This window comes from Schistocerca gregaria, chromosome 5 (genome assembly GCF_023897955.1).
Source record: "Schistocerca gregaria isolate iqSchGreg1 chromosome 5, iqSchGreg1.2, whole genome shotgun sequence".
NCBI lineage: Eukaryota > Metazoa > Arthropoda > Insecta > Orthoptera > Acrididae > Schistocerca > Schistocerca gregaria.
In genome coordinates this window covers 489,587,482-489,600,156 of record NC_064924.1, presented here as the reverse complement: position 1 = coordinate 489,600,156, position 12,675 = coordinate 489,587,482, and the positions used below count along the sequence as shown (strand labels likewise).

At 43.8% G+C, this 12,675-nt stretch overlaps 1 protein-coding gene across 2 annotated transcripts in view; it reads left to right on the top strand.

Moving 5' to 3' along the window:
- LOC126272717 (asparagine synthetase [glutamine-hydrolyzing]-like) overlaps positions 1 to 12,675 on the top strand; it is a 230,219-nt gene that overhangs the window by 19,474 nt on the left and 198,070 nt on the right. The gene's annotated exons all lie outside the window — the stretch shown is intronic.

Below are 12,675 nucleotides of genomic sequence, written 5' to 3'. Positions count from 1 at the left end.
GTGTAAGCGAAAGAACGATTACGTGTATCCTGCGTAACAACGTCTACTATCCCGATCACCTGCAGCGAGTGCAAGTATTATTAGCAGTGGATTTCTACATCTACATCTACATGGATACTCTGCAAATTACATTCAAGTACCTGGCAGAGGGTTCATCGAACCACCTTCACAATTCTCTGTTATGCCAATCTCGTGTAGCGCGCGGAGAGAATGAACACCTATATCTTTCCGTACAAACTCTGATTTCCCATATGTTATCTTGGCTATCACCTGGCTAGGTCACCGGCCAGGTCTGCCGAGTGCTGTTGGCAAGCGGGGTGCACTCAGCCCTTGTGAGGCTAATGGAGGATCTACTTGACTGAGAAGTAGCGACGCCGGTCACGAATGCTGACAACAGCCGGGACAGCGCAGTGCCGACCACATCCCCCTCTGTATCTGCATCCGGTGACGCCTACAGGCCGAGAATAACACGTTGGTCGTATGTGCCGTTGGGCCTTCATGACCAGTTCGGACGGTGTTTGTTTGTTTTGAACTTTATCCATATTTCCTCTACAACCATCGAACTAGAACCAAATTATGCCCATTCTTAACCTAAGTAGGAGGCAGTTATAAGAGTTCGAGGGACACGAAAGGGAAGCAGTGCTTGGGAAGGGGGTGAGACAGGGTTGTAGCCTCTCTCCGATGTTATTCAATTTGTATATTGAGCAAGCAGTAAAGGAAACAGAAGAAAAATTCGGAGTAGGTATTAAAATCCATGGAGAAGAAATAAAAACTTTGAGGTTCGCCGATGACATTGTAATTCTGTCAGAGACAGCAAAGGCCCTGGTAGAGCAGTTGAACGGAATTGACAGTGTCTTGAAAGGAGGATATAAGATGAACATCAACAAAAGCAAAACAAGGATAATGGAATGTAGTCGAATTAAGTCGGGTGATGCTCAGGGAATTAGATTAGGAAACGAGACACTTAAAGTAGTAAAGGAGTTTTGCTATTTGGGGAGCAAAATAACTGATGATGGTCGAAGTAGAGAAGATATAAAATGTAGACTGGCAATGGCGCGGAGAGCCTTTCTGAAGAAGAGAAATTTGTTAACATCGAGTATAGATTTAAGTGTCTGGAAATCGTTTCTGAAAGTATTTGTATGGAGTGTAGCCACGTATGGAAGTGAAACATGGACGATAAATAGTTTGGACAAGAGGAGAATAGAAGCTTTCGAAATATGGTGTTACAGAAGAGTGCTGAAGATTAGATGGGTAGATCACATAACAAAAGAGGAGGTGTTGAATACAAGTGGCATAACTTGACTAGAAGAATGGATCGGTTGGTAGGACATATTCTGAGGCATCAATGGATCACCAATTTAGTATTTGAGGGGAGCGTGGAGGGTAAAAATCGTAGAGGGAGACCAAGAGGTGAATACACTAAGCAGATTCAGAAGGATGTAGGTTGCAGTAAGTACTGGGAGATGAAGAAGCTTGCACAGGATAGAGTAGCATGGAGAGCTGCATCAAACCAGTCTCAGGACTGAAGACCGCAACAACAACAATCGTCAACAAAGTCTGATACACTGCTTAGTTGCATTAATGTGACCACCTGTCAAAAGCACGAACAACCACCTTTTGCAGTGCGGGCTGCTTTGAGATGTGCAAGAAGAATGTTAGTGAGTTTCTTGAAGGTACCGACGGGATGTGTAGCCTGCTGGCTCCAGCACTGTGGCGAGCTGCGTTAGGTCTCCATGGCGCTAACAACCCGATCGAAGTGGTCCCACAGATTCTCAATTGGGTTTAAAAATTTGGAGTTTTGTGGCCAGGGAGGTACGGTAAACTCATTTTGGTGGTCTTCGAACCACGCACGTACACTGCGAGCCATGTTGCATTGTCCTGCTGGTAGATGCAGTTGTGCCGAGGTGAAACAAACCGCATCCTGGGATGGACATGATCTCCTGGTCTCCAAGGATAGATGGGTACTTGTGTTGATCCATTGTGCCTTCCAGAGTGACGAGATCGTTCAAAGAGCGCCACGAATACATTCCTCAGACCATAACGCTCCTTCCTGTGGCCTGGACCCATTCCACGACTGTTGCTGGGTGTTTGCTTTCAGGCGTTTCATCCTGTACACGCCAACAGCCATCTGTCCGATGGAGCTTAAAACGTGAGTCATCTGAAAAGGCCACCTGTCGCCGCTCAGTGGATGTCCAGTTGCTGTATTGGCGTGCAAATTCCAGCCTTTGTTTACGACTAACAGCAGTCAGCACCGATGCATGTCTTAAGCACCTGCTGCAGAGGCCTACATGCAGCAACGTCTGCTGAACTGTCGCTGAGGAGACACTATTATTAGTTGTTCCTTGTGTCATCCGCGCCGTCAGTTGCTCAACAGTTGTACGCCTATTCGCCCGTACACATCTCCACAGCCATGGTTCTCTCCTGATATTTACGGCTATATATATATAGCCCACACCGGCATGATGGCCAACACAAATGCTCTACTGTCATCTCTGCATAAGGGTTAGTATTCACTAAACTGAGGTGTCGCAGGATGTGGGTACTGCGATGTTTGCGTACGTCTGGTTAAGATTAACCATTAATACGCGCTCATCTGGAGATAGATTGGTCGAAATCTGACGAAGGGTAGCGGTTTTAAGGGCGGAGGAAAAAAAGTGCCAAGGAAGAGCCAAGGGAAAAAAACCTCTGCGATAGCTAGGTCGGGTGGTTAGAGCAGTAGCGGTTGTCTTGCTGCCTGCGATAGGAAGTGCAAGGATAGTCTTTGTTGGTAGTGGGTATCATGCATGTCGATACCTTGGCGTTGTGCTGCTCGGCGGCTGGCGCTGGGTGCTGGTACGGAGTCCTCGTTCAGTGTCAGCAACCTGCAACAGTTAGGTTTGTTATCGTTCTTGTGTCCGATAGGTCATATACCGGAAGCACAGTGTGAGGGAATGTTGGCAGATTGTTTGTGCGCCTGTGGGCGAGCTCGTCGGTGTTCGTGCTGTGGCCTGTTGGTCGGCTCTAATAGCAGCTGGTAGTTGCCAGTCAGTGTTGCTGATATGCAGGGGCTTACCGACGTTTGACGCTGTTTGCGTATGTTAGTTTACCATTGGTGGCTATGCCCTACCTCGCAGTGTCTTTGGCCGCTTGTGTTTCCACCTGTGGTTGTGATTGGCCGCTTGTGTTTCCACCTGTGGTTGAACATTTTCCGCGTCTCCCCTACATACTTTATATACCCTGCACTGCCAGTGCTGCCAACTGACGTCTGTGATTAGTTATTGCACGCTGACGTCGAACACAGACTTTGGCCACATTAATGTGACTGGACCGTGTATATTTCCACGGCGTGACGGTTGTCGAACTAGCTGCTGGATACAGACTTCGGAAAATGAGTTGATAACAGCTCTGCAAGACTGTCTATCCTTACCACCTAAAATGAATCCATGTAAGCATCAGTCAATACCCAGCAGGCTATAGTTGTCTCCAACTAAGACTGCATGATAGGGGCATTTCCGTGCTACTGAGGATGAACTTTCTGTGAATGATTCTACAACTAACGTGGTGGAATTAGGTGACTGATAAAAACACACGGTGGTTAACTTGAGTTCACCTAGGTCGGTTACTAGAGTACATGTAACTTCACAGTCAGACTCAGTTTCGACCTCTGTAGATACAATATTTTTGTTGATTGCAATGAATATTCCCCATACTATGGCGTCTAACCTGTTTTCGATATACGTTCCATCCCTTGCGTAATATTTCGGAAGTTTTTACTTCGGTTTTTCGTCCAGCTCCTGGTTACGGGTATAAATAGAGCGTGACAACTTTCTTGGAGAGCGGTAAATTCAGAAACTTTGTTACGAATATCTGTTACAGTTTTAACGTTTGGAGTTTATTTAATTTGTACACCATCTGATTTCAGTCTCGTGAACTGATTGGCGAGGATCATAGTATCGCCAAGCATAAAAATCTCCCGTGTGCATTCCACAAGTCCTCTGCTACCTGACCGTAGTTCATTCCTGACCAATCAAGGAAACCAAGACTGTCACTAAATGCATGAAACCTCTGGTTGAGACCCTCTGCTCAACTCCGAATCAAAGGACCCCAATTAGTTCTGGGTAAAATATTGCAAACCTTAAACTCTGTTTGCACCGCTGAAGCAAGGCAGCAGTCTTCATCACTTCCGCCAACCAGCCAAAGAAACTGAGGACTTCCTCAGAACCCAAGTGACAGCTGTCGTTTTGGGAAAAACGGATGAAAGTTTGACAGCAACTTCTCTTCTTACACCCAATTCATTTGCATGCCTGTTTCAGCTGAATGGGGTTGAGATTGATCATACACGGAATGTAGTTATCACATTATACTTATAAACATATATTTCTATATCAAAATTTGACTTGATAAGTTTTAGAAAATGCAGGAAGGGATATGGAGAAACTGACATCAAATGATTTAGTGCGTGCGTATCTCTCAAGATGCTGATGATATATTTTGAGGACACGAAACGGATTCTACTTAATGTAAAGCAAAAACTTATTTTGGTGTGAAGCGAAATGGGCCCTAATACATATATCCAGGGAGGAGGTGCCAGCCCTAACGAGAATAACACTGCAATTGACAAATTAATTTGGAAAAGACCCTATCTCTCTGTAACCGATGAGAAAATTTAAATTTTTATAAATACTTAGTGCTGGTTTTCAACAGCCTAAAAATTTCGGATTGTGAAAGGTGTTTGAATATCCTCTACTTCCAAGTGCGCCCAGACGATCACGGACTATTAGAACATCAGTTAAATTAGAAGTGCCTCGATTTATCATACTTGCATTTCAGACAGGTACGAAGGGGAACCTGAAACATGATTCAAGTTAATTTGAGAATTTTAATTTAACAAACACAAAAGTTTAGATTAATTTAGAGTTATGGGTAGCCATATGACAATTTACAGCCAGATTGGCCTGATAACGTCTACAGCCTGTTGTTTGATATGTAAGCAAGTGTTCATCCTGAATACTATGATAGTGAAGAGTATAGGGGTGTCTACTCATTCCAAAAGGATCTAAGAAGTTTACTCCAGTTGTCATTACACATTGCTCAAAGTGCGAAAGTGTGAAGGCATGAGCGATTGATTCTGTGTTGCATTTGAAGCCTCTGAAAAATTTCTCACAACATTATTCACAGTCTCTCTCTCTCTCTCTCTCTCTCTCTCTCTCTTTCCAAGCATTAATCCCGACTTGCGGGGTCTGCTGTTTTGCTACATCTCCTCCATTTGTCCCTGTCGTTGAAATCTTCTGGACTTAAGTCAACAATGTACATGTCTCCCCTGACGTTGTCAGTCCATCTCTTTGCCGGTCTTCCTCGTGGCCTTGTTCCTCCTGGGTTGATGTGGAGCGCTGTTTTTGCGACTGAGTTGTCTTGCTTTCTCATGACGTGGCAGTACCAGCGGAGAGGGCTTCCCTCACTTTGTCGGTGATCGGCGCGACACCAAACCTTTGCCGGACGTCTTTATTTTTTCGTGGTTCACATCATGTTAGCCCCATGGACCATCGAAGCATCTTCATCTCCATGGTGTGTAAAATTTGCTCCTGTTGTTTCGTCATAGAGCGACACTCAGTCCCATACATTGCTGCTGGGTGCACCATGTTCTTATATACTTTTGCCTTTAGATACCGAGGCATCTTTTTATCTCAGAGGACTCCAGTGACCTGTCTCCACTTATACACTTATATACTTTTGCCTTTAGATACTGAGGCATATTTTTATCTCAGAGGATTCCAGTGACCTGTCTCCACTTGAGCCACAGTGCATTCACCCTCATCCGAGTATGAGAGTTGCGTCGCAGTCTGAGGTGACGACAGACCCTTGGTACTTAAAGTGCATGGTCTTCTTCGCCGATACTTATGGTGCCTCTGGTTTGGGAGCCGCATTATAGGTACTCTTCTGGACATTGAGGTGCAGTCCATTTTCAGCCAGTCTGTCCTTCCAAGTTTGAACCTGGTGCTGGAGTTCAGAGCGGGCTTGGTCGGCAAGTACCACATCATCAGCATAAAGAAGGGTCCAGGGATGTGAAGTCTGTATGTCAGCTGTTGCCGTATCCATGCAAACAATGAATCCTGATGAACACCCACAGTGATATAGAAGGACGGAGAAATTCCATCAGGACTCCGAACAACACTGGTGGAATTACGGTACAAAAGTTGCACCCAGCTTACATATTCTTCAGGGACGCCATGGCAGCGAAGAGCTCACCAAATAAGAACGTGTGGGATACGATCGAAAGCCTTTTCTAGGTCTAGAAATGCCATGTGTACACTCTTCTGTCTCTCTGTGTGTGTTTTTCCATCAAAAGGCGCGTGGCATGGATAGCATGGATGGTGTTGCATCTCTTAACAGATCCACACTGGTTTTGTGTTACAGAGACAATACTTCTGAGTCTGCTATCAAGTACCAGCTCAAAGATCTGTAAAGTATGATACAGGAGTCGAATAGGGTGATAAGTCGAACAATCGTCACGTTTCCTTTTCCCTTCCAGATTGGAGCTGTTAGGCTAGTTGTCCATGCTTATGGAAGTTGTTTTTCAGTGGCGACTCGGTTGAAGAGTGGGGCAAGAAATTCTGAAGCAGGCTTTCCGAGCATTTTCCAGGTTTCCGCGGATAGGTCATCTGGGCTAGTTGCTTTTCCATTTTTCATCTTACTGATGGCAAGCATTAGTTCCTCGGGAGTAATTGAGGGGATGGGTCCTAAGGTAGGATTAGGACTAGTAATTGGTGGATGCGCAAACTCTTTGTTGTGAAAGTAGTCTGTTCAACGCTGGAGAATAGATTGTTTATCTCTTAGCAGTTTGGCGTCGGCTCCCTTGTATAGGCATCATATCTAAACCATTTCACAATGGCACTTCAAACTGCAAATACTATCAGCTCAGCATGCTCATGGCTCCCTCGATGAATATGGACAGTTCATATTTAAAGATATTGCCTTCACAAATGATGGACGAGCCATCACTACAGTCCCCACAAGCGTCACATCACGTAAACATTTCAGAGGGGTGAAATTCCTCAAGATACATAAAACTGCATAATGGTTAACTCTTACTTGTCATAAAATACGGCACTGCAGTGACTGTGTTTGTAAAAAGCACGATACAATGTTCGTTTGGACACGAATGCATGTCTAAAGGAACAGGCAATGCGGCAGCTAAAGGATATGTATTAGCAACAATTAGCATGAAAATGTTGTGGCACGATGCGGACATTTTAATGCACGTTTTTTTGTGTCTTGACCACACTTTTTATTTTTCAACGACCTTACGCGTTTCGACTTTACGTCATTTCATAGGCAGTGTTATTTCAGTCACATAAAATTGTTCATTAGATACATTGTATCACGTCAACATTCTCGATCACGAGACAAGTGCACGTGTCTCTTGGTGGAGTATGTAGTGACTGAAATAACACTGCCTTTGAAAATAACGTACAGTCGAGACACTTAAGGGCGTTGAAAAATAAATGTGGTCAAGACATAGGAATACAAACACAAAAACAGGAAATGTATTAGCAGCTGCATATGCAGGTAGCCTCCAACAGTAGAATGAATTTGGGTCGGACCGAGACACGAACCTACATTTCCCACCTGTCGCGAGAGTCACCTTAACCATTTTGGCTGTTCGTGCATGCTTCATGGCCAGACCCAAACTTCCGTATGTCGTCGCCCATGTCTCATTAACCTGCACTCGTACCATTACTGTGATTCCCATACAGTGGAGACATTTAATCGCAAGTTGTATGTGCCTGTGTTTGTAAGAAGTATGATACAGTGTTCCTTGAGCCATGCATGCATGTTCTGACAGGTAATCTTTGATAGCCTATGCCAGACATTTCCATTAAATCCGTACACACCAGTGGGCAATTAGGTACACTTGCACTTCACATGTTGGTTGGTGGGGCTAACATACATCAAGTTTCTGACTGGAGATTCCTGAAAGTGAGTCCACTGCATAGTATTCTCAGTGTTGTACATTTTCACAGTTTCTAGGTGGTCACAACACATATTACGAGGATTGGAACTTTGATAGCGGCAACTGTTTATTTACAGCTCGTACAAAATAGATACGTGTTTCAAAGTTTTACTGACGTCCAAAGTAGTCACCAGCATTGTGTATAACCCGTTGACAGCGATGCAGTGCCAGTTGTGTTGACAGTTCGAGCGACGCGATCTACTGCCCGACAAATTTGTAGCAGTTCTAAAACGAATGCCATGAAGTGTGTCCTTCAGTTTAGAAATCAGTGGCTGTACTGTCGTTTCCCTATAACTTGCTTGTACCTAGTAAGAGTCACTAAAGGAGAATACAAATGCTATATGATACATTCATATCCAATAAACTGGGCGCCTTTAGGGAAATTCATACATATTGAATCAAAAGAAAGTCACACTGTACAGTAAGCGTCAACCATTGCTGACAGCAGAAGAGCTGTACTGGTGCCAATAGGAGCAGGTTCCATTATGCCCCTCCATGGTGGTCCGGACTGTCACAGGGTATTTTCTCGGAAAATAGACATGGGACAATGGCCATGGAACATTCTCAGAACCTACGCACATTTTCAGCACGTAGGTCCTCATTGTATGTAATCAGTTTATTATTCAGTCATGTCTATCATGCTAAGAGCAAGGATTTTCAAAGCGAACAGAACGACTCGAATTACAGAACAGGAGGTTACGCCTAAACAGGAGCCAAAATACTACTTGGAGGCGACTTTGACCTACCTAGTATAGACTGGGATATCAATGGACCCATTGCAGGGGGTACAGACAGTCATGTGAAATATTTTTAAACACGTTTCCTGAAAACTGTCTTGAGCAGCTTGTTCTGCAACCCACACGCAATGGAAATATCTTAGATCTTGTAACTGCAAATAGGCCGGACCTTATTGACGTCAGTATAGAAACGGGAATTAAGAATAATGATGTCATTATAGCAACTATGGTTACGAAAGTTAATAACATAATTTAGAGGGCTTGGTGAATGTTTCTGCTAGAAAGAGCAGATAAGCAGTAATTAGCGTCTCACTTAGATAATGAACTGACATCACTTAGTTCCAGTAAGACGGATGTGGATGCCTCACAGGCAAAGTGTAAGCAGACTGTAAAACGTGGTCTAGAGAATTATGTTCCAAGTAAGTGGATTAAGGATGGAAAAGGTCCACCATTGTTTAATAATGAGTTTCGGAAATTGCTGAGGAAGCAGAGTCTGTTGCACTCTCGATTTAATAAGAGAACGCCCCAATAAGCAAAGGTTAGTAGAATTCGTGCGTCTGCGAGAAGACCTGGGCGCGAAGCATACAACAACTATCCCTGTCATACTTAAGCAAAAGATATGGCATAGACCCCCCCCCCCCCTTGCCGTTGGTGGGGAGGCTTGCGTGCCTCAGCGATACAGATAGCCGTACCGTAGGTGCAACCACAACGGAGGGGTATCTGTTAAGAGGCCAGACAAACGCGTGGTTCCTGAAGAGGGGCAGCAGCCTTTTCAGTAGTTGCAGGGGCAACAGTCTGGATGATTGACTGATCTGGCCTTGTAACAGTAACCAAAACGGCCTGGCTGTGCTGGTACTGCGAACGGCTGAAATCAGGGGGAAACTATGGCCGTAATATTTCCCGAGGGCATGCAGCTTTACTGTATGATTAAATGATGATGGCATCCTCTTGGGTAAAATATTCCGGAGGTAAAATAGTCCCCCATTCGGATCTCCGACAAGAAGATGTCGTTATAAGGAGAAAGAAAACTGGTGTTCTACAGATCGGAGTGTGGAATGTCAGATCCCTTAATCAGGCAGGTAGATCAGAAAATTTAAAAAGGGAAATGGATAGGTTAAATTTAGACATAGTGGGAATCAGTGAAGTTCGGTGGCAGGAGGAACAAGACTTCTGGTCAGGTGACTACAGGGTTATAAACACAAAATCAAATAGGGGTAATGCAGGAGTAGGTTTAATAATAAATAGGAAAATATGAATGTGGGTAAACTACTACAAGTAGCATAGTGAGCGCATTATTGTGGCCAAGATAGATACGAAGCCCTCACCTACTACAGTAGTACAAGTTTATATGCCAACTAGCTCTGCAGATGACGAAGAAATTGAAGAAATGTATGATGAAATAAAAGAAATTATTCAGATAGTGAAGGGAGACGAAAATTTAATAGTCATGGGTGACTGGAATTCGGTAGTAGGAGAAGGGAGAGAAGGAAACGTAGTACGTGAATATGGACTGGGGCAAAGAAATGAAAGAGGAAGCCGCCTGGTAGAATTTTGCACAGAGCACAACTTAATCATAGGTAACACTTGGTTTAAGAATCATAAAAGAAGGCTGTATACATGGAAGTAGCCTGGAGATACTGACAGGTTTCAGATAGATTATATAATGGTACGACAGAGATTTAGGAACCAGGTTTTAAATTGTAAGACATTTCCAGGGGCAGATGTGGACTCTGACCACAATCTATTGGTTATGACCTGTAGATTAAAACTGAAGAAACTGCAAAAAGGTGGGAATTTAAGGAGATGGGACCTGGATAAACTGAAAGAACCAGAGGTTGTACAGAGTTTCAGGGAGAGCATAAGGGAACAATTGACAGGAATTGGAGAAAGAAATACAGTAGAAGAAGAATGGGTAGCTTTGACGGATGAAGTAGTGAAGGCAGCAGAGTATCAAGTAGGTAAAAAGACGAGGGCTAGTAGAAATCCTTGGGAAACAGAAGAAATATTGAATTTAATTGATGAAAGGAGAAAATATAAAAATGCAGTAAATGTAGCAGACAAAAAGGAATACAAACGTCTCAAAAATGATATCGACAGGAAGTGCAAATGGCTAAGCAGGGATGGCTAGAAGACAAATGTAGAGGCTTATCTCACTAGGGGTAAAACAGATACTGCCTACAGGAAAATTAAAGAGACCTTTGGAGATAAGAGAACCACTTGTATGAACATCAAAAGCTCAGATGACAACCCAGTACTAAGCAAAGAAGGGAAAGCAGAAAGGTGGAAGGAGTATATAGAGGGTTTATACAAGGGCGATGCATTTGAGGACAATATTATGGAAATGGAAGAGGCTGTAGATGAAGATGAAATGGGAGATACGATACTGTGTGAAGAGTTTGACCGAGCACTGAAAGACCTTAGTCGAAACAAGGCCCCAGGAATAGACAACATTCCATTGGAACTATTGACGGCCTTGGGAGAGCCAGTCCTGACGAAACTCTACCATTTGGTGAGAATGATGTATGAGACAGGCGAAATACCCTCAGACTTCAAGAAGAATATAATAATTCCAATCCCAAAGAAAGCTGGTGTTGACAGATGTGAGAATTACCGAACTATCACTTTAATAAGTCACAGCTGCAAAATACTAACGCGAATTCTTTACAGACGAATGGAAAAACTAGTAGAAGCCGACCTCGGGGAAGATCAGTTTGGATTCCGTAGAAATATTGGAACACGTGAGGCAATACTGACTCTACGACTTATCTTAGAAGCTAGATTAAGGAAGGGCAAACCTACGTTTCTAGCATTTGTAGACTTAGAGATAGCTTTTGACAATGTTGAATGGAATACTCTCTTTCAAATTCTGAAGGTGGCAGGGGTAAAATACAGGGAGCGAAAAGCTATTTACAATTTGTACAGAAACCAGATGGCAGTTATAAGAGTCGAGGGGCATGAAAGGGAAGCAGTGGTTGGGAAGGGAGTGAGACAGGGTTGTAGCCTGTCCCCGATGTTATTCAATCTGTATATTGAGCAAGCAGTGAAGGAAACAAAAGAAAAATTCGGAGTAGGTATTAAAATCCATGGAGAAGTAATAAAAACATCGAGTATAGATTTAAGTGTCAGGACGTCGTTTCTGAAAGTATTTGTATGGAGTGTAGCCATGTATGGAAGTGAAACAGAAGAATGCTGAAGATTAGATGGATAGATTCCATAACTAATGAGGAGGTACTGAATAGAATTGGGGAGAAGAGGTGTTTGTGGCACAACTTGACAAGAAGAAGGGAGCGGTTGGTAGGACATATTCTGAGGCATCAAGGGATCACCAATTTAGTATTGGAGGAGAGTGTGGAGGGTAAGAATCGTAGAGGGTGGTGGTGGTGGTTAGTGTTTAACATCCTGTCGACAACGAGGTCATTAGAGACGGAGCGCAAGCTCGGGTTAGGGAAGGATTGGGAAGAAAATCGGCCGTGCCCTTTCAAAGGAACCATCCCGGCATTTGCCTGAAACGATTTAGGGAAATCACGGAAAACCTAAATCAGAATGGCCGTAGACGGGATTGAACCGTCGTCTCCCGAATGCGAGTCCAGTGTGCTAACCACTGCGCCACCTCGCTCGGTCATAGAGGGAGATCAAGAGATGAATACACTAAGCAGATTCAGAAGGATGTAGGTTGCAGTAAGTACTGGGAGATGAAGAAGCTTGCACAGGATAGGGTAGCATGGAGAGCTGCATCAAACCAGTCTCAGGACTGAAGACAACAACAACAAACAAGGTCATGACTATACAACATGAACAGCAAGGGCCCAACACCTTTCTGTGGGGCACACTTCTACATCTGACGATGACTATCCATCTGAAATAACATGCTGTGTCCTCCCTACGAAAAAGTCATCAATCCAGTCACAAATTTCCTTTGATATCCAACAAGATTGTACTTTTGACAGT